Genomic DNA, 19,873 nt, shown 5'->3' with positions numbered 1-19,873 from the left:
GAAGAAGATTAGCAACAGAGGTTAGCTCAGGTGCCAGTCTTTAAAAAAAAAAAGGTCGGTGTGAATTCTGTGTGTTGCATGCTGGTCCCTGTGTGTCTTCACGAGTCCTTGACAAGCAGGCTGTCCTGAAGTTAGCTGGGTGGTCAGGAGCATCTCAGCTGCCTTGGGGTCCTGTAACTGCCTTGGATTTCAACTCAAGATTTTCTCAGCTGTCTAGGAGAAGTCAAATGCTTGGTGTGGAGGGGTCATCAGTGCAATTCTCTGCTGCCAGCCCCACAACACAGGAGCTTCTGATTTGCTCCTTCTCGGCACTGCCCCCTGCAGGGATTCTGGTGGAAAAGAAAATGACATAATAAGTGGTCCAGCTCAAAAGGCTAAGCTCCCACCAAAAAGTTTCAAAAAGGACCCCCTTCTCTTTGTTGCTTTCAAGATGAACTCAGCTTCTCTGCAATGCAGGGGCTGGTGTGTTGGTGCTTGTAAAGAGAGAGAAAGAAGATAGTGTTAGAAGTGGTCTTTTTCTTACTTATTTGCTCTCAGTTGGCTGCTTTTTGGCCATTGTTAACCTTCTGATCAGTCCCCACACCCTACCCTAGTTTCACCACTTTCCACCTAAAATAGGATGCGTATCCAACCATGTCCTTCCCCTGGGAATGCCCCTGATCGGCTCCCATCTCCTGCAGGATTAAATCCAGCCTCCCAGCCTGGCTTTCAGGGACTCTGTGGCCCCTTCCCACCCCCTCCTCAGCCTCGTCTCTTAATGCCCCTTCCTCGCCCTCTGGCCCGTCGTCTGGCAGGTTCCTGCATGTCTTTGCTGTTGCTCTTCTTTGGCATGATATCCAGCCCCTTCCTCCCTTGTCTTCTTGCAAGTCTCACTCATGTGTCAGCCCCTCTGGACAGCCTTTCCAGGACCCATTGTAATGGCTGCAGGCCTCTCCCACGTGCCCATGGTCCCACCATACGCCTCCACCCCTACACTCACCCCGTCATGTCCATATTCCATTTTTACTTTTCTCCCTCTCCTGCCGTCCTGAGCAACTTCTAGGTCAGGGACTTCCGCCTTCTCCAGGCAGTACAGCTCAGTGGTCAAGGCACAGACCCTGGAGCCTTGCTACCTGGACCCAATCGCTGTTTATCCCTAGCTGACTGCGTTTCCTTGGACTCAGTCTCCTCCTATCTTACTTTCCTCCTCTGTAAAGTGGGGGCAGTAAAAATACCTACGTTGGGGGGTTTGTGCGTGTGAAGTGAGTCAGTGTGTAAGAAGCACCAGGGACAGTGCAGGCGCGTGCTAAGAGCTATCTAAGTGTTGTCTGTTCCTAGTGCTCCTCACACTGAAGATTCAGTTCAGCGAAACCACCCATTTCGCCCTTGAAGATCAGAGCCATGCAAATTGCAACAATAATTTGTCACTAATGGATATTTTCTGGAAATTTTAGGACGTTTTGCTGAAGGAAGTCAAATGCAAACATAGTATTTGATGAAATCTTAGGGGTTTCTTCAGTTATTCTTCATTAAATGGTAGAATCGCCCAGCCAGGAAGGCATTACCACTGCTTTGATTCCAGATTCTCCTAAGTTTATCGGCTTTTGGAAGCTTCCAAAATTCTGGCTGCATCATAGTTTCCTTTAAGGCCTGTCTTAGTCCATTTGGATTGCTGTAACAAAAAGACCACGAACTGGGTGGCTTATAAGCCACAAACATTTATTTCTCACAGTTCTAGAGACTGAGACATCCAAGATCATGGCCCTGGCGGGGTTGGGGTCTGGCAAGTGCCGTCGTGCTGTGTCCTCACGTCGGGGAATGGGCAAGGGAGCTCTCTGTGGCCTGTTTTATAGGGGCTCTGATCCCAGTGATGAGGTCTCCGCCCTCATGACCTAATCACTTCCCAAAGCCTTCACTCCTAAAACCATCACCTCAGGGCTCAGTATTTCATTATATGAATGGGGGGGGGGGGCATAAGCGTTCAGACTGCAGCACCTCCCATTCCTGCGCCTCTACAGTATCTGTGCCATGTGAAGACATCGGCAGGCTCCCTCCAGCTTTCTCCAGTGTGAAGGATGTGCCAGAAAGGAGCCTCTGACCCTGAATCTCTCTCACTCAGGAGATGTCAGAGTCCGTGTTCCTTGGCCGACTCATGGGTACTTGCAACACAAGTGCTTAGATTCAGTTGGACTCAGTTGTGACATCCCAGAGTTGTGGTCCACTCGTGGGGAAGAGCAAGGAACTCACAGTCCCGCTGCCCCATCCCTTTGATGTGGCCACTGTGTGCTCTTGCCCGGGGAGCCCACAGGCCATCTGCTCTCTCTACACAGTCCCTACCAGCAGCACATGTGGCTGCGGCCTTGAAACCGGCACCGGCGCTCAGAGTTCCAAGAAACGCTCAGTTCCTGGCGCCCTGTGGCCTCTCCACATGCTCCCCAGGCACTCTCTAAGTGGGCTCTTTCTCTGGGCTCAAAGGGGCTTTGGACACAGAGGAACCACGTGTCCAGAAACCTGGGCCATTTAAAGGTGTAATGTATGGACCTGTCAGCTGGAGAAGAGAGTTGGGGTGCCTGTTCCCACATGGAGCTTTGACACCATGCTCAGGATTGAGGATTATTATAACCTCCCTCAGTCTTGCTCCTTCCTGTAGCTCCTGAACGGCCACCTCAAGGGCAGCCCACAGCCACTGCTGCTGGTGTCTTCATATTTTCTTTCTTCTGAATCTGTGCTCTGCAGCCTGGCCTCTGCTCCCCGCACTTACTGAAGTGTCTTGCTCCCCGCGAATGACCTCCTTTAAAAAAACTGCCATGTCTTTCCTCGGGCCTCACTTTCTTCCAAGGCTGTTGCTGTTGACACCCCACTGCCGTCATCCCTGCCCCTGTTCCTCAGGAAGCTCTCCCTAGAGGTCGCCTGAGGCAGCCTGGCCTGGTTCCCTTAGCTCCTGGGCAGATCCTCTGGGTACCCTTGGCTGGACCTCTCCCCCGCACCCCGACAAGCAGATTCTGGGGCATGCGCGTGATGTCTTCGCTTTTCAGAGCAGTCACTACACGGGTGACGTCTAGATTGGAATCTCTAGCCCTGACTCCTTTCTGAGTCATAGTTGCCGTCTAGACATTTCAGCTTGGGGATCTCTTCAAATTCACTGTGACCAACAGTGGCCTTATTTCCCCCACATCCTCACGCGAGTGTCTCTTAGGGGGGCATCTCTTTCAGTGATCTGATCTCATAGACTAGAGACAACTTTACACTTGCATGTCTTCCACTTCCTTGAAAGTGTCCCCAAGTTCTGCTTTACTTTCTGAAGCGTCTAGATTTGCCCCTATCGTCTGTGGTTGCTGCCTCTGGCAACAGCTTCCACTCTGGTGCCCCACTGCTGGGCTGAAGTACAATTTTTCCTCTCACCCTCTGCTCAGAAAGCTTAAGTGGCTCCTTCTGGCAGACGATGGATGAAGACCAGGTTCTTCTGCTCGGATTCCAAAGCCCCGTGTAATCTGACCCCAACCTACCGCATCTGAGCTTGTTCCCCACACCCTCACTAGACGTTCGTGGGATGTCTCTTCACGGCACTGGCCTGGGTTCCAGGGGAATCAAAACACGAGGAAGGTAAGCCCCCTTCTCCAGGACCCTTCACAGTGACGTGGAAGGTTGGAGGTAGAGTGTGGCCAGGCACAAAAACTCCAGTTATATAATTATAATGGTCACAGGCAGACTAAGTGCCATGGGGACCCAGAAAAGAGAGCCATCAGTGCAGACACATCCTCTCCTCGGGTAGTTACTTTTTGTCAACTTGAAACATAACACTGTTTCTTGAGCCATTTTGTTAGCAACAGCTCCAAACAATTCTTGTGAAACCGTATCAGATTGTTCCATATAATTTTCTGAGTAGAAAACACGTAACTACTTTCCCCAAAACAGGTCGATTTTTGAGGTAGGTTGAGAAAAGTGTGTCTCCTTTTCACTAATTGGGGGTGGGGGGGGGATGGGGGACACTTTGCCTGAATTTCTGTTTTAAAGGAGCTCCTTTAAAACTTTTTGTTATTGGTAAATAATCCATTGAATGTTTATGTGAACATAAAGTTAAATATCCAGTTAGTGTGAAATGGTCTTCCTGGAGAGTTAGTTCTTTGTCAAATGCGTAACAAAGGACTGGTTTCGGGTGAGGTGAGAGAGTGTGCCTTCTTTCTGTGAATCGCTCTAGTTCCAGCGCCCCGCAGCTGCTTCCTATGTGATCCTCCACAGATAAATTTGGGGTGGAAACCTCTGTGAACTGAGGCTCCCATAGGAAGAGCTCACGTCAAGAGAATTCTGTTTCTGTGGAATTTCACAGCCCGCGCCCACGGTCTGGCATTCATGAGACGCTGTTGTGTTTGGACAAGGAGAAAAATTCTCTGTGAACTTGAAACTTTCCTTTGGATGATTCCTCCTTCTTTAACTTCCTCGTTGTATTAATGGCTGTCCACGGGTCCAAGACAAACCATTTTCCCATGCCTGCTGAGAGACTGTAGCTCGAGCATTTGATGTTTTATTGCCACGTTAGGAGGACCAGCTTCCTAATTTGCACTGTAAAATTCTAGAGGGTGAACACCTGGGCGTATATTTTCATTTGTGTGAAACTCACACTGTGAGCACACACAGCCTTTGTTACCTCTTTGAACTTTGAGATTTCAGGTGTATGCCCCTAGGGGTGGCTCCCCGCCTTTACGCTGGGTACAACCCTACTCCAGCCCCACCTGTACTTTTCCCCTTACCTGAACATCTGAGCCAAGGGAGAAAAAGCAAGCAAGTGTCACCCCCTCACCCCCCGCCCTACTGGCAGCCCCACCTTACAAACGCACACACACTTATGCACGTGCATGTGCAAGCATGCACTTGCCTGCAACCCCTCGCCCCTCAGCATACACACACATACTTAAGAGTTTGTAAAAGGCTCTCCTCAAACACACATTGGATATCCGCATGGAGAGTCCAGGTATGGGAAGAGACTGTCCAAGGCCATACCTTGGGTAATTTCTGAATGTTCCTCTCCTTTCTCTTTGCACTTTACCCTTCCTCCCCTCTCTCAGCCAAGGCATATTCCGTGAGGCCTTATTTCTCATGGCTCCTGTCTTTCCTTCCGTCACTGTCTTTTCTCCCTGGCAGAGCTCCAGCCTGAGGTATCCCTCATGTGGATGCTACTATGATCTGTTGTTTCCAGAGACCTGTGCGGGGATTATTCTGAGCCATCCACACTCTGCCCCTCCCTCTCATAACCAATGGCACTGGCAAATCCATTGGACCATCTGGGCAGGAGACAGCTAAGGCCTTGTAGGGAGCCAGCCCCGAGCCCATCATTACTTTATTCTAACCAATTGTGCTCACTGATCCTAGTAGGTCATTATTGGCTTGAGGAGGGACTGCCGTTGTAATATCAGATTCCATTGATCTAAAGATGATCTCTTCAGCCTAACACTCGGTGACCAGTTGAACCACTCTCTGAGAATATATATGAGCCATGTGACCCTACAGTCATGTCAGGTTTTATTTTTCGAGTTTAGGCAAGTCACTGTGCACAAAACACGTTGGGAGAGTCTATGCACATTTGCAAGAAAAGTTTCAAGTCATTATTGCAGAAAGTCTGGGCCCTGGCCAATGGGATCAGATTTTAAAAGCATGTGCACCAATATGGAAAGAGAAGAGTGAAGAACCAAGGTTCATTTCCATGAGAAGAGATTTAGGGCAGCAGAAGCCTAAAATAAGCCTTGGCCTTAAAAGATGCAAAAGATGGTAAAAAGGACTTTTAAAACTATCTTCAGACGAGAAAAAGTGAGAATGGGGGGTAACAAGTGCCCTGCTGGAGGAACCAAGCATGGGTTGGGCAGCCATTGGTGTGCATATCACAGAGGGAATTGAATGAGCAAAGGAGTTGGCTAGGTGACCCCTCCAGCCCTGAGGGTCTATGATTCTGTGCAACAGATGTTGATATTTTGTACAAAGTCCATAAATGTCCAAAGATGTAAACTAGTAAGATACTTCTAGAAACGGAAAGATTGGTTATTGAAGAGTTAGTAATTATTGATTTTCCCCTAAAATGTTTAATGTAGCTTCCAAAAGTACCAAATTTGTTCCCAGGACAGAGTTTATTCTCCAGGAGGATCAGATTTGTTCAATCCTTAGCTGATAATACTCTGCACTTAAATAGCCCCTTTCATCTGTGGATCTCAAAGAATTTTATAAGCATTAATTAGTTCTCACATGTGACTTTGATTTATTTGCACAGTTGTGAAATGGAGAGTAAACAGTTTTTCATCCAGGGAAAGCCAAAATACTGAGATGGTGTCTCCTGGGTGTCTAACTGCTGGTGGATGAGACTCTGGTACTGATGCCCAAATGAATTCCAACCTTTTCCCACCATTTCTGTCAGATCTTCTTCTGACATTAAGCTATCAAATATGATGTGAAATTTGGGAGAAATTTCCAAACTTCTAATCAGTATATGGATTTGAGAATTGTTTATGCTTTCTGACTTTACAAAATGAGAGCTATCTTATCTTCTGTCACACACGCAAAACCAGAGCTGTCTGGAAGGTTCTGGAACGGGATTGAACACCTTATTGTTGCCTCACCACCCCCACCCCGGGTCCCACCTCCCCAGCCCCAGTTACCACTTAACACTGTTTAACGAGTAATAGGGAATTCCTCTGGGGTCGGAGATGAAAGGGAAAGCTGACACATTACATCGTCCCACCCCCTACCGCTCTGACTTTGACACTGACATTTTAAGAGTAGAAATCTAAACATAACCGGCTGCCTTCATTTCCTCTCCATTCGTCCCCTCTTAACCCCCTGCGCTCCAGCTCCCACCCTCTCCCCCCTACTGAAGTCACTTTTTGAAAGTTTTCAATGACCTCCTCATGGCATTCCAGAAGGCATTTCCCGGTTCATTCCACTTGACCTCCCTGATACTTTTGGCCAGCCTATCCCCCTCAAAAGTCTCTCTTCCCTTGAAATTCCCATTTTCCTTTCACCTCTCTAGCAAGTTGTCTTTCTTGTCCAGAGGGCGTTCCACAAGGAATTCCATCAGTCCTTGTGGTCCTTGAGCTTCTCTGAGTCTCCTTGTGGGAGCAACTCTGCCATCCTTATCTCTAGCAGAGATGGCGCTGTCTCTCCCCGCTCCCAGAGTGGAAAACCCAGAGAGCGCATCCATCCTTCTCTTCCTTTCATTTCCTCATCCACTGGCTCACCAAGTTTCTATTTTTCCTCTGAAGTAGCTTCCAGCACTCACTGCCATCTCAAGTTAGGCCCCTACCACCTTAAAGCATTTTCCCCAAAACTCTTTTGATCATGCACATTGTGAAAATATGTTCTGTGTGCTCCTCAATTTGTTAAAGTTTTTTTTAAAAATTGAGATATAATTCCCTCTTCCAATTCTTGATTGTTGACCTACTATATACTGTATTAGTCTGTAGGGTTGCCACAGACTGGGGGGCTTAAAGAGAAATTTAGGGGCCGGCCTGGTGGCGCAGCGGTTAAATTCGCATGTTCCACTTCTTGGTGGCCCGGGGTTCATCAGTTCAGATCCTGGGTGTGGACATGGCACTGCTTGGCAAAAGGCATGCTGTTGTAGGCTTCCCAAGTATAAAAAAAAAAAAAAAAAAAAAAGAACAGAAATTTATTTTCTCGCAGTTCTGGAGGCCAGAAATCCAAGATCAAGGTGACCTTCAGGTTGGTTTCTGGGTAAAGCTCTCTTCCTGGCTTGTAGATGGCCCCCTTCTCACTGTGTCCTCACATGGCCTCTGCTCTGTGCATGTGCAGAGACAGAGATGTGGTCGCCTCCTCTTTTTATAGGGACACCAGTGCTATCAAAATAAGGCCCCACTTATGAGCCTATTTGCCTTTTATTACCTCCTTAAGGCCCTGTCTCCAAATCCAGTCACGTTGGGGCTTAGAGCTTCAACATATGAATTTGCGGGGGTGGGGAGGGGCACAAGTCAGTCTGTAACATATTCATTTTCTATTAAACTAGTATCTTCATTTAAAATATATAAATATACACTCAAATAGATGATAATTTAAAAAATAAATACAAGTAAGAATTTCCATATTTTCTTCCCACATCCCAGTGGTTCTCCTTGAGCACACCTGGGAATACACACCCATTGTTCGAAGCCATGGGCCTCGATGATGACAATGATGTCCTAGCAGCTCTGTCCACTACCAGGCTTCTGATTCTTCTTACCCCCACCCCAGCACAACCTCTGTATTAAGCTTTATAAAACATCGGTTTCTTCTTCTCCCTTCTTCAGAAACCTTTGCTGCTCTGGGTTGCCCGGGAGAGGACAGGCCAACTGCCAGCTTGACTTTCAGGGCACTCCATGTTCCAATGTGACCTCTGCTTCAAGCCACTCTTCCTCCCCATGCCTCCGTCAGGACCCTCTTCCTCCTCCTCTGCAGGTTCTGAGCCTCTAACAGCCTCCTCGCCACCTTCTCTGCTCAATCCAACATGTTTATCTCTCCCTCCTTGAAGCTCTGCCCATCTTTGGGTACATGGTCACTTCCTGCTTGACTTACACTTTCATGGGCACCATCTTATCTCCTCAACTGGATTCTGATCTCCAAGAGCTCATGGTCCAGGTTTCTTCTTCATTTCGTGTCCTCTGAGCACAGACTCTGGTCCTGTCCTCTGTTGTTGCAGTGCTTCCAGGTCCCCCTTCCAGGATGGCACAATTGACAGGGCTGCCTGAGCCTGCTAAGTGGTTGTGGTTGGGCAGAGACAACTGTGGAGGGCTTGTGAGCAGTGACACCATCTGCTTGCTGATCACATGTGTACACGTGGACTGAATGTGTTTGGGGCAGACAGCTTAACACCGCTAAGTTCCTAAACCTACTCCAGCTCAGCTTCTTGCAAATGGTATTTCGCAGAAGTTGGTAATATATTCTCCTAAATAGAAGAAAAGTTGAGTGCTTATTGAAAAGTATGCTTTTGACTGCCAACTTGGATCACCTTAAATTAATGTTGACGAATGTGAGATTTATTAGCAAAGCATCCATCTCTTTAGTGCCTGATGGGGCTCAGGACATGCACATAAATCATTCAAATGACAATTTTCTGGGATGAGTGCTTGGTACTTACCAACCACAAATCAGTACACTTATTCACAGATGGCAGAGCTGGGATGCCGAGAATGACTTGAGATGATGGACACTCAGGAACAGAATGACTCTGAAACATCGAAAAGGCAGCAAGCCTGGAGCTGTTTGCAAATCTTCTTGAGTTCCCCTTTAAAACTCACCAGCAAATGCTGACCTGGGAATTTCAAAACAGTAGACTGAAATGAAGATGCCATCTCACCTCCTGGACTTGAACTTTATGGCCCTGCAATGGAGCCATCCTACTCCGAGGTGCGTCCACACCATAACTGGAACGAATGGCCTTTGAGAGCTGATAGCTGAAACCCATTCTTCTTTGTGAAATGAATATCTGCAGCCTACACAATCTTGGTCCACTTTAGAAGGAGACTGTCCAAAAAAAATTGAATTATTTAATATTTAAACTACATATTTTCCCCTTATTTTCATGGTAAACTTGGCAGACTCAGTGAATGTCATAATCGTGTTCAGAGTCCAAAAGTCATTTCATAGTATTTAATTCAAGTATAAAAGATTCAGTGTCCTGATCCAAGGTTATCTTGCCAACTTCTTTGGATGTTATGCCGTGGCCAAGGATACTACTTGGTACTGTGGGTGACACCCACAGAATTTGCACAGACCATAAAGCTAACCATCAGGTGATTTTTTCAGATTAAAGTGTAATTGCAGCTCTCCTATTGGGGTTAGTTATTGAATTTTCTCTCTGTTTCTTCATACTTTTTCACAGCAGCTAATTGTGTCTCTCACCCTGAAAGCAAAGAGCTGAGTCAGAGAGAGTGACAGCCTTGGGAAAAGGCCGGTGTGATCCACAGAAATCTCTGCTAGTAGAACATTTCTTTGCCATTTTTGCTCCTTTTATTTTCACAGGAGACCTGCAGAGAAAGAAAGGAAAGAGGAAGGATGAGGAGGGGGAGAGTGAGAGGGATCAAGAGAAAAAGAAAAGAAAGAAAAAGAATGAAAGGAAGGAAGGAGAAAGAAAGAAGGAGGAAAGGAAGGAAGGAAGGAAGGAAGGAAGAGAAGGAAAGAAAGTCTCCCACTGTCCCATCAATTTCAGAATGACGCCTCTCTGAGCAGAGTTTAGCTCAGGACACGGCTTTCCCTTCCAGCCTCCACCTTCCACTGTGGCTATTGGCAAGGGCCGCTGGGACCATTAGAGATGGCACCAGGGGAGGGACGCGAGCGCTGGCCTTCTTGTTTCTCCTGGACTTCTGCGGAGCCCTGTGGGGGGAACACCATGTCAGTTGCCAAGTGAAGCATTTTCACAGCCTGAGTCACACAGACAGAGCTTTACTTTGTGGACACGAAACAGGCAAATCAAGAACAGAATGCCAATGCTGAAGGCCAGGAAATGATCATAAAGTGCCATTCTATACACTCCAGATAATTCTGAACACCATTATTCTGTGGTTGTTTGGTGTGAGGGGAATGCAAACTTGTGACGCGTTGACTAGTATGAGCCCCTCCTCACTGTTTTCTTTAAACCCTGCTTTGAAGCATAATGGTGCAAAGCAGTACAAAGTGCGGAAAGTCTGTGTTCATCATTGGGCTTTAATTAAAACACTGAGCCTTGCAGAAACTTGTGGTTTAGAGTAATGGAAAACTTAGGGGATCAGAAACAGGGACTGATCCTGGGAAGAAAGGGCAAACTTCCTCTCAAGCATTGGCTTTCTTGCCTTCCTTTTCCTCCCAGACTGGTGGTTGACTCCTTCTTAAACATATGAATTGTCATTTTTCTATGAAAGAGTTAATCAATTTTTTTGAGTGCTAAGATTAACGATTTTTTTCTGTTATTTTTTTATTGAGGTTATGATAGTTTACAACCTTGTGAGATTTCAGGTGTATACTATTATTTGTCAGTCATATTATAGGTGCGCCCCTTCACCCTTTGTGCCCACTTCCACCCCCCTTCCCCCTGGTAACCACTAATCCGTTCTCTTTGTCTATGTGTTTGTTTATCTTCCACATATGAATGGAGGCATACAGGGTTTGTCTTTCCCTATCTGGCTTTTTTTGCTTATCATAATACCCTCAAGGTCCGTCCATGTTGCTGTGAATGGGATGATTTAATCCTTTTTTCTGGCTAAGTAGTATTCCATTGTATACATATACCACATCTTCTTTACCCAGTCATCAGTCAGTGGGCACTTAGGTTGCTTCCATGTCTTGGTTACTGTGAATAATGCTGCAGTGAACATGGGGGTGCATGGGTCTCTTTGAATTGCTGACTTCAAGTTCTTTGGATAGATACCCAGTAGGGGGATGCCTGGGTCATATGGTAGTTCTATTTTTAATCTTTTGAGAAATGTCCATACTGTTTTCCATAGTGTCTACACCAGTTTGCATTCCCACCAGCAGTGTGTGAGGGTTCCTTTTTCTCCACAACCTCTCCAACATTTGCTATTTTTTGTTTTGGTTATTTTAGCCATTCTAATGTGTGTAAGGTGATATCTTAGGGTAGTTTCGATTTGCATTTCCATGATGATCAGTGATGATGAGCATCTTTTAATGTGTCCACTGGCCATCCAAATATCTTCTTTAGAGAAATGTCTGTTCATATCCACTGCCCGTTATTTGATTGGGTTGTTTGATTTTTTTCTTTTTGAGTTGTGTGAGTTCTTTATATATTATGGAGATTAACCCTTTGTTGGATATATGATTTGTAAATACTTTTTCCCAGTTGGTGAGTTGTGTTTTTGTTTCAATCCTGCTTTCCGTTGCCTTGTAAAAGCTCTTTAGTCTGATAAAGTCCCATTTGTTTATTCTTTCTATTGTTTCCCTTGTCTGAGAAGACATGGTGTCCGAAAAGATCCTTTTAAGACTGATGTCAAAGAGTGTACTGCCTATATTTTCTTCTAGAAGACTTATGGTTTCAGATCTTACCTTTAAGTCTTGGATCCATTTTGAGTTTATTTTTGTGAATGGCATAATATAATGGTCTATTTTCATTCTTTTACATGTGGCTGTCTAGTTTTCCCAACACCATTTGTTGAAGAGACTTTCTTTTCTCCATTGTATGTTCTCAGCTCCTTTGTCGAAGATTAGCTGTCCATAGATGTGTGGTTTTGTTTCTGGGCTTTCAATTCTGTTCCATTGATCTGTGTGCCTGTTTTTGTACCAGTACGATGCTGTTTTGATTACTGTAGATTTGTAGTATATTTTGAAGTCAGGGATTGTGATGTCCTCAGCTTTCTTCTCGTTTCTCGGATATTGCTTTAGCAATTTGGAGTCTTTTGTTGCCCCACATGAATTTTAGGATTCTTTTTTCTATTTCTGTGAAGAATGTCATTGGGATTCCGATTGGGATTGCATTGAATCTATAGATTGCTTTAGGTAGTATAGATGTTTTAACTATGTTTATTCTTCCAATCCATGTGCATGGAATGTCTTTCTATCTGTATGTCGTCATCAGTTTCTTTCAGGAAAGTCTTGTAGTTTTCATTGTATAGGTCTTTCACTTCCTTGGTTAAATTTATTCCAAGATATTTTATTCTTTTTGTTGCAATTGTGAACGGGATTGTGTTCTTGAGTTCTCTTTCTGTTAGTTTGTTGTTAGAGTCTAGAAATGCTACTGATTTATGTAAGTTGATTTTGTACCCTGCAACTTTGCTGTAATTGTTGGTTACTTCTCATAGCTTTCTGATAAATCATTTAGGATTTTCTATATATAAGATCAAGTATTCTGCAAACAGTGAGAGTTTCACTTCTTTCTTGCCTATTCGGATTCCTTTTATTTCTTTTTCCTGCCTACTTGCTCTGGCCAAAACCTCCAGTACTATGTCAAATAAGAGTGGTGAGAGTGGGCACCTTTGTCTTATTCCTGTTCTGAGAGGGATGGCTTTCAGTTTTTGCCCATTGAGTATGATGTTGGCTATGGGTTTGTCATATATGGCCTTTATTATGTTGAGGTACTTTCCTTCTATACCCATTTTATTGAGAGTTTTTACCATAAATGGATGTTGGATCTTGTCGAATGCTTTCTCTGCATCTGTTGAGATGATTGTGTGGTTTTTGTTTCTCATTTTGTTGATGTGGTGTATCACGTTGATTGACTTGCAGATGTTGAACCATCCCTGTGTCCCTGGTATAAAGCCCACTTGGTCATGGTGTATGATCTTTTAAATGTATTGCTGTATTCAGTTTGCCAGTATTTTGTTGAGGATTTTTGCGTCCATGTTCATCAGTGATATTGGCTGTAGTTTTCCTTCTTTGTGTTGTCCTTGTCTAGGTTTGGGATCAGGGTGATGTTGGCCTCATAGAATGTGTTAGGAAGTGCTCCATCTTCCTCAATTTTCTGGAATAGTTTGAGAAGGATAGGTATTAATTCTTCTTTGAACGTTTGGTAGAATTCTCCAGAGAAGACATCTGGTCCTGCGCTTTTACTTTTGGGGAGATTTTTGATTATTGTTTCAATCTCTTTACTTGTGATTGATCTATTCAGATTCTCTATTTCTTCTTGATTCAGTTTTGGGATGTTTTAAGAGTCTAAGAATTTATCCTTTTCTTCTGGATTGTCCAGTTTGTTGGCATGTAGTTTTTTGTAGCATTCTCTTATAATCTTTTGTATTTCTGTGGTATCCATTGTGATTTCCCTCTTTCATTTCTGATTTTATTTATTTGAGTCTTCTCTTTTTTTCTTAGTGAGCCTGGCTAAGTGTTTATCAATATTGTTTATTTTCCCAAAGAACCAGCTCTTTGTTTCATTGATCCTTTCTACTGTCTTTTTTGTTTCAATTTCATTTATTTCTGCTCTAATTTTTATTATTTCCCTCCTTCTACTGACTTTGGGCCTTGTTTATTCTTCTTTTTCTAATTCTGTTAGGTGTAGTTTGAAATTTCTTATTTGGTATTTTTCTTGTTTATTGAAGTGAACCTGTATTGCAATGAATTTCCCTCTTAGGACTGCTTTTGCTGCATCCTAAATGAGTTGGTATGGTGTGTTCCCATTTTCATTTGTCCCCAGATAATATTTGATTTCTCCTTTGATTTCTTCAATGATCCATTGACCGTTCAGTAGCATGCTGTTTAATATCCACATCTTTGCCCCTTTCCCAGCTTTATTCTTGTAACTGATTTCTAGTTTCATAGCATTATGGTTGGAAAAGATGCTTGATATTATTTCAATCCTCTTAAATTTGTTGAGGCTTGCTTTGTTTCCCAACTGTGGTCTATCCTTGAGAATGTTCTGTGTGCACTTGAGAAGAATGTGTAACCTACCATTTTTGGATGGAGTGTTCTGTATATATCTATTAAGTCTGTCTGGTCTAGTTTTTCATCTAATTGTACAATTTCCATGTTGACTTTCTGTCTGGATGATCTATCCATTGCTGTTTGTGGGGTGTTGAGGTCCCCTACTATTATTGTATTGTTGTTGATGTTTCCTTTTAGTTTTGTTAATAGCTGCTTTACATACTTCGGTGCTCCTGTGTTGGATGCATATATATTTATAAGTGTTATATCTTCTTGGTGGAGTGTCCCTTTTATCATTATAAAATGTCCCTCTTTGTCTCTCTTTATCTGTTTTGCCTTGAAGTCTACTGTGTCTGATATAAGTATGGCGACGCCTGCTTTCTTATGTTCACTATTAGCTTGGGGTATCGTCTTCCATCCCTTCACTCTGAGTCCGTGTTTGTCTTTGGGGCTGAGGTGTGTTTCCTGGAAGCAGCATATTGTGGGGTCTTGTTTTTTAATCCATCCTGCCACTCTGTGTCTTTTGATTGGAGAATTCAACCCAGTTACATGTAGAGTGATTATTTAAGTGTGGGGGCCTAATGCTGCCATTTTATTGCTCGTTTTCCAGTTTTCCTGCATTTCCTTTGTTTCTCATCCCATGAATTTCGGACTACCAGTTCAGTTAGGTATTTTTCTATGTTGGTTTTCTTAATTTTCTTCTTATTTGTAATTTGTTTCTCTGCTCTAATTATTTGTTTAGTGGTTACCATGTGGTTTGTATAAAACATCTCATAGATAAGATAGTCCAATTTCTGATAGCCTCTTGTTTCCTTAGACTAAGCTGGTGCCATCCCTCTCCTCTTCCCCTTCTAAATTGTTAATGTCACATCTTTTTTTCTTCTTGTGTTGTGAGTTTGTGGTTAAAATGGCAAGATTATATTTATTCTTGATGTTTCCCTTCCCTTTATCTTTAATGTTACACTTAACCATTTGCTAACCTGTTCTGATGGACAGCTGCAATTTTCTGATTTTCTCTTTCTGCTTATACCCTTGCTCTGGGTTTTGTAACTGCTTTCCTTTCTTTTTTTCTTTTTCAGGTATGAGGGCCTTCCTGAGCATTTCTTGTAGGGAGGTGGTGTCTTGTGGTGATGAATTCCCTTAACTTTTGTTGATCTGGGAAAGTTTGTATTTCTCCATCATATTTGAAGGATATTTCCACTGGATCGAGTATTCTTGGCTGAAAATTTTTGTCTTTCAGAATTTTGAATATATCATTCTGCTCTCTCCTAGCCTGTAAGGTTTCTGCTGATAAATCTGGTGACAGCCTGATAGGGGTTCCTTTGTAGATTATTTTCTTATGCCTTCCTGCCTTTGATATTTTCTCTTTGTCATTGACTTTTGCAAGCTTCACTACCATATGCCTTGGGGTTGGCCTTTTTGCATTGACAAAGTTTGGAGATCTATTGGCTTCTGTCACATGGATTTCCAGCTCCCTCCCCAGGTTTGGGAAGTTCTCAGCTATTATTTCTTTGAACAAGCTTTCTGCTCCATTCTCTTTCTTTTCTCCCTCTTGAATACCTATAATCCTTATGTTGCATTTCCTACTTGAGTCAGATATTTCTCAGAGAGTTTATTCCTTTCTTTTTAGTCTTAGTTCTCTCTCCTCCTCCTCTATATGAAGCATTTCTGTATTCCTATGCTCCAGACTGCTAATTCTGTCCTCCATATTATCACCCATACTCTTCAGGGAGTCCAGATTTTTCTTAATCTCCTCCATTGTGTTTTTCATCTCCAACATGTCTGATCGGTTCTTTTTTATAGTATCAAGCTCTTTTGTGATCTAGCTCCTAAACTCATTGAGTTGTATATCTGCATTCTCTTTTAACTAATTGAGTTTTTTAATGATAGATATTTTGAATTCTTTGTCATTTAGGTTATAGGTTTCCATGTCTTCAGGATTGTTTTCTGGATACTTGTCATTTTCCTTCTGTTCTGGAGATTTAATATATTTTTTCATACTGCTTGATGGTGTGGATTTGTGCCTCCGCATAGAGATGGCGTTTGGTTACTGCTTCCACTTGCTGCCATGGCGGGTGGGGGGGGGGAGGGAGGGGCACAGCTGTGGAATCTGCGCTGACCAGGATCCCTGTCAGCTGTTCCTGACCAAGCCTGGGCCACTCCTTGGGATCTCAGTGGCCCTGTGGGGTCTCCCGTATACTGTGGGACCAATCACATGGGGACTTCGGGTTGCTGCTTCTGCTCCCACAGACCTGCCTAGACATGCTTCCTCCTTAGAGACTGCAACAGTGTTATGGGCTTTTGTGGCAGCTGGGAGCTGATTTGCCCAGATTCACAGCTCTGCCACCATCCAGTCCTGCTGGATCTCACTTTCCCCCTCAGTGCCACAGCAGAGCTATGGGTGTTTAACGCAGATGGCGGGTAGCTCACCCAGCCATGCCACTTCTGCTCTTAGGTCGCCTAGCCTTTGTGCATGATGGGTGGGGCCTCTCCACTAGGACCAAGCAGAGACTCTCCCTGCAACTGCTGTGGGACTGTGGATTTTCTCACTGGTCCACAGGGCAATCATGGGGGGCTTAGGGCTGAAGTCACCTGTTTCCACAGTTGCACTGATGTGCACGCCCACCCTCAGGGCCGTGGCGGTGCTATGAGCGTGTTAGTCAGGAGAGAGACACTCGCAGGTACTAGGCTGTTTAGGGGCTGGAAAGTTCTCACCTATCTCCCCTCCACCCCAGGGGTAGTCCATCTGCCTTCCAATGTATAGCAGTGCAGGTCTCTCAGGTGTGTTGAGGTGCTGTGTGAGTATCCTCCGTTGATCAATGAATGTCCATTTAGTTGTTGTTCAAAGGCGGAGAGACAAAGAAACCTGCTCACTCCACCATGTTGCTGATGTCAAGAGTTAATCAATTTTATAATTGCAAGTATTTAGTATTTACTTATACGGAGACATTTCCAAATGTTCATCTTATTTCACATTCCTTTATATTTGATTAATTTCTAAACATATGGTTATCAGGCAACTACTATGTGCAAAGCAAATGTGGGGTGCTAGGGGTACAATTGTGAACAAAACTAGACTGGCCTGGCTCCTTTCCACATAGAGCTTCTTGAATCTTTGTGGTAGCCCTTGGTCTTCCCATCATGTTAAGAGCAGGGCATTTAGCTCAGTCTCGAGAAGTCAACTTGACTTCCACGGTGTCAATTGGTTAAGAAAAATAAATGATTTTGAGTACAGCACTTGTCAGCATACAATTATATGTAATTGAATCTGTACCTCTAATAGTGATGATATAGCAGTGTTATTCAAAGCATGATATGCACATGTTACTCCCACACGTCGAACTTCATTTCAACAACTCTGTAAATCAGTCAGCGTAACTTTTCATGCATGTTGTTGGGACGCAGGTCTTGGCTGAGCTAAGGCACTTTAGAACAGGCTTTCTCAGCACACAGGTTCTGCATCCAGATCACCTGGGTGTGTTTGTAAAAATTCAGACTCTTTAGCCTCACTCCAGAGCGGCAGAATTAGCATCTCAGGAGTTGAGGTCAGAAGTAAGCATTCCTAAGAGGCACTGGCCCAGTCATTTTTGTGCAAAGGAAAATATAAGAACATTATTTTCAGGGCATTCGTGTCAAAATCAGCACAAAAGCAATCAATCAATTGGTCAAACCAAACAAACCAATCCAGTGTTTGGAGGGCACTGATATCAGGCAGTTCTTCATGATAAGTTTCATTTGGCATCACATAGCCCCTCCCTCCAAAAGCGATAATGATATGGTATCACTTATGTTCAGCTGGCTGTGCCAAGGACCTTAGTCATTTGATTTCTCACTTTCATCATCTGCAAAGTGAGGGGTTGAACTTCATGATCTTTAAGCACTTTTTTTAATGCTTTTTAGTGAGGAATATTGGCCCTGATCTAATAATATTGCTAATCTTCTTTTTTTTCTCTCTCTCCAAAGCCCCAGTATGTAGTTGTACATCCTAATTCTAGGTCCTTCTAGATCTTCTATGTGGGATGCCACCACAACATGGCTTCATGAGCACTGTGTAGATCCACGCCCAGGATCCAACTGGCAAACCCTGTGGTGCCCACGTGGAGCTCAAGAACTTAATCACTAAGCCACCGGCCAACCCCTGAACAGATTTTTAATTAAGGTTTAGAAACGAGTCACCATTAAAAATATGCAAACTTTAGGGACCTGCGCAGTGGTGCAGTGGTTAAGTTTGCATGTTCCACTTCGGCAGCCTGGGGTTTGCCAGTTTGGATCCCGTGTGCAGACTTGGCAATGCTTGGCAAGCCATGCTGTGGTAGGCATCCCACATATAAAGTAGAGGAAGATGGGCACAGATGTTAGCTCAGGGCCAGTCTTCCTCAGCAAAAAGAGGAAGATTGGCAGCAGTTAGCTCAGGGCTAATCTTCCTTAAAAAAAAAATGCAAAATTTATTTTCCCCAGGGAAGACACCAACAGCCTCTGCCCTTGTTTTGCATGAAGAGGCATGAGTGAGTGTTGAAGGCTCCCTCCTCATCCTCAGATGTGAGATGGGTGGGTGTTCTTTGCCCTTCCCCTCCTCACGTTTAGAAAGGATCTGTCTGGACTGCTGTGGGCATTCCCCCATCATGGAGAACCTCATCTGTGGTGATTACTGAGTTAAAACAACTCAGAAAATTGTTTTCACTTTATTGTTTGCATAAAGTAACACCCAAAGAATTTGCAGTGCAAGTTTCATGGTGAGCTAAACCGCACGTGTGACTCTGAGAGGAGGGAAATTCTCCTGTCCAGCGGGGCAGCTAGAGGCATTTTTCCCAGAAGTTCGGCAGAAATGTGAACTAATAATTACTTCATAAGACTAACTGTTTTGTCTGTGAGGAAGAGAGACCTCGCCTGGAACAGACGCAGCTTTCAGCCTCCCTGGGCCTGGAAACACGGTGCAGGCAGCACAAGCGCCTACTTATGGCGCTCTGTGGTGCCCATTATTACACGTTTCCTGTTTCTGATTCAGACCTTTCAGTCAATTTCCTGTGAAATGGAAATCCTGACTGCTCTTTTCTGGTGCATTCTTATTATGTGGTAAATGGCTAATTTCCTATAATTGAGGAAGCTTTTCCCAGAGAGACTAAAACTTGACTGCTGGAGAAAGTATAAAACCATATGTGGGGGAGATATATTGGTGTTTAAGGAAGGGTTGCATGTGATTTTTATGAATGCGTCACACTTCCACAGAGAAATTCAGGGACTCCAACACAGCACCAGGCAGTGCAATTTTAAAAAGCTGGTACAGCCAGTTTATTTTTATATTGAAAAACCACCTCTTTCAAAATCCTTGAGAATTCTCAAAATTCCATATGTATAATAAATTACATGTAATACCAATTGTAATTTGGAAAATTTGATATTTAAACGCTAATGATGTGAACGTTTTTTAAAAATGTGAACCTGACAGAGGCAGGGCAATGCCTTAAAAATAACACATATGACTCTTCACAGCAACCCCATGAGGTAGGACTATCCCCACTGGTCCCATGGGGAAACTGAGGCCAGAGGAAAATGAAATAGTTTGCCCAAAGTCAGATAGCTA

At 44.0% G+C, this 19,873-nt stretch overlaps 1 protein-coding gene across 9 annotated transcripts in view; it reads left to right on the top strand.

Annotated features, from left to right (window-relative positions):
• SCAF8 (SR-related CTD associated factor 8) overlaps positions 1–19,873 on the top strand; it is a 210,809-nt gene that overhangs the window by 174,743 nt on the left and 16,193 nt on the right. For 3 of the 9 annotated variants that reach the window (XR_011434433.1, XR_011434431.1, XR_011434430.1), the window contains exon 23: positions 3,393–3,582. The exons of 3 other annotated variants lie outside the window; for them this stretch is intronic. The gene's annotated coding sequence lies outside the window, so the exon portion shown is untranslated. Of the gene's footprint in view, positions 1–3,392; positions 3,583–9,117; positions 9,358–19,873 lie in introns of all 9 variants that reach the window. 3 more of the 9 variants (XR_011434434.1, XR_011434427.1, XR_011434429.1) reach the window with 2 other exon arrangements.

Source organism: Equus caballus, chromosome 31 (genome assembly GCF_041296265.1).
Source record: "Equus caballus isolate H_3958 breed thoroughbred chromosome 31, TB-T2T, whole genome shotgun sequence".
Taxonomy (NCBI): domain Eukaryota; kingdom Metazoa; phylum Chordata; class Mammalia; order Perissodactyla; family Equidae; genus Equus; species Equus caballus.
The sequence above is the reverse complement of the archived record's forward strand: the minus strand, read 5'-3'. Positions and strand labels throughout refer to the sequence as shown.